Genomic DNA, 2,737 nt, shown 5'->3' with positions numbered 1-2,737 from the left:
CACTGCATCTCAGTGCTAGTGTCACGACTTCCGCCGAAGTCGGTCCCTCTCCTTGTTCGGGCGGCGTTCGGCGGTCGACGTCACCGACCTTCTAGCCATCACTGATCCATTTTTTATTTTCCATTGGTTTTGTCTTGTCTTCCTTCACACCTGGTTCCAATCCCATCAATTACATGTTGTGTATTTAACCCTCTGTTTCCCTTCATGTCCTTGTCGGAGATTGCTTTGTTTGTATGTGATGGGCATTTCGGTGTTGGTGCACGACGGGTTTTGTACCCACTTTGTTATTTTGTACATTTTGGTTGTTTTGGAGTTTTGTCAGCATTTATTAAAAAACTCTGTTTATACCAAGTTCGTTCTCCTGCGCCTGACTTCCCTGCCACCAATACGCACCCCTTACAGTTAGAGGAGTCACTACATTGTAAAATAAGAATTTGTTCTTAACTGACTATCCTAGTTAAATAAAGGTTACATAACAAAAAATAAAAATAAACACACACACACACACACAGAAATCAGAACCATGGACAGCCACATCATATTTAGCTTACATTGATGGGACTTAATCATTTTTTGGTATCTTTTAGTTGTCACTGTATTAGACTAAGCAGAGGTGATTTGATGATGATGATGACATGTTGAATCTGAAATGGTGCTGGAATAGTGGAGGCAGCTCATGTATTCTTTTCAACTTGCAGTAACTCTCTGTGGTTCTAAATCAATGGTTGTTTAGGAGTCTGAAAATGTCGGAAAACATTACCTTGCTTGACCTTGCTGTAGGCCATGTAACTGTTTGTCACATGCGATATGCTTTCTTGACTTCACCGAACAGAGGTCGCTCTCCGGTTTTGTAATATAATAATGGTGTTGTTGAATTTATTCTGCCTATGTGTCTTCTTCTTGTCTCGGCCTTAGGCCTATATATCACGGTCGCCAAGCATATGAACTAAAAGCTTATAGAGCAAACAACGCAATTATCACAACACATAGGTCGTAATATGGCATTTTCTTCTGTCTTGGCTTCCCCAGTGATTTTATGTACGCACCGCTACTGCTAACACTCCTTGCCCCGACTAGCATTGGCTTTGCTGATAGCTACTTTGTCGTGTAAAAATGTACTTACTATGACTGAGATACAGTATGTGGTTGTCCCACCTACAGTAGCTATCTTAAGATGAATAAACTAGCTGTAAGTTGCTATGGATAAGAGTGTCTGCTAAATTACTAATATGTAAATGTAAATATAAATGTATGTGTTAAGAACGAAGTTCACCCATTTTTACATGTGGTCTTATTTTCATTCTTTCTGTGCTTTTTGTTGATCCCCCCCCCCCCAAATAGTTTTTTGAATATTTTGTTTCGTTACAGAGAAAGTTGGTTGTCAAGTTTTGCTGGTCATCCCTTGCTATTGACTATAATGCAATATGCAAATATTAGAAAACACTCTACAATACTCCACACCAACTCATATTACGGCAGAATCCCATTATGAATGATGTCTCTGCACAAATATATATATATATATATGTTTCACTGTGCTATCAAACCGTGTTTGAATGATGCTGGTTACAACAACAACAAAAAGAGGCAAATATGAATTTATGGGACAGTGAAACATTTCCAAAAATGTTTTAAAAAAAACAAGAACAGAGACATGGTTCAGAATGGATTCTGGTGTAATATGAGTAGGTTTGAAGTGTTTTGGAACCTTTTCTAGCATTACATTTACATTACATTTAAGTCATTTAGCAGACGCTCTTATCCAGAGCGACTTACAAATTGGTGCATTCACCTTATGACATCCAGTGGAACAGCCACTTTACAATAGTGCATCTAAATCTTTTAAGGGGGGGGGGGGGGCAGAAGGATTGCTTTATCCTATCCTAGGTATTCCTTGAAGAGGTGGGGTTTCAGGTGTCTCCGGAAGGTGGTGATTGACTTCGCTGTCCTGGCGCCGTGAGGGAGTTTGTTCCACCATTGGGGTGCCAGAGCAGCGAACAGTTTTGACTGGGCTGAGCGGGAACTGTACTTCCTCAGTGGTAGGGAGGCGAGCAGGCCAGAGGTGGATGAACGCAGTGCCCTTGTTTGGGTGTAGGGCCTGATCAAAGCCTGAAGGTACTGAGGTGCCGTTCCCCTCACAGCTCCGTAGGCAAGCACCATGGTCTTGTAGCGGATGCGAGCTTCAACTGGAAGCCAGTGGAGAGAGCGGACATGCTGTAGACACATTTTCCCAACGTATTGTCGTCAAAGGCAAGTGAAGGCCAATTTTCTCTGTAATGAAACATAAAATCAAAGAATGGTTTTGGAGATCAACTAAAATTACAGAAAGAACAAAAATTTGTCTACATGTAAAAATGGGCGAACTTCCCCTTTAAACAGACAGTAAACAACAATTTGAAATATACTTAATTTTACTAACAAAAATATATTAAATTCACTTGAAAAATTGAAAAATATGGCTTAGTTTTCTTTATTTACTCACCCCACAGCCAGCATTAGCATTGCTTTTAGTGAAACAATGGGAGTGGTATGGGCTATTGCAGCATGCCTCAAAGTCACTTCAAACCAAATGATATAGCACCCAAAATATCATAACAAGTTGCACACATAGAATATTGGTGAATATGATAGGAATTCAGGTGTTTATATCACCTTTTTAGTAGAATACATTTTTTTTCAGAGAATACACACCAATGCAGCACTTTGTGCACATTCAGAGGGCAGCTGGTTTCTGTAT

This window comes from Salvelinus fontinalis, chromosome 29 (genome assembly GCF_029448725.1).
Source record: "Salvelinus fontinalis isolate EN_2023a chromosome 29, ASM2944872v1, whole genome shotgun sequence".
NCBI classification, from domain to species: Eukaryota; Metazoa; Chordata; class Actinopteri; order Salmoniformes; family Salmonidae; genus Salvelinus; species Salvelinus fontinalis.
The sequence above is the reverse complement of the archived record's forward strand: the minus strand, read 5'-3'. Positions refer to the sequence as shown.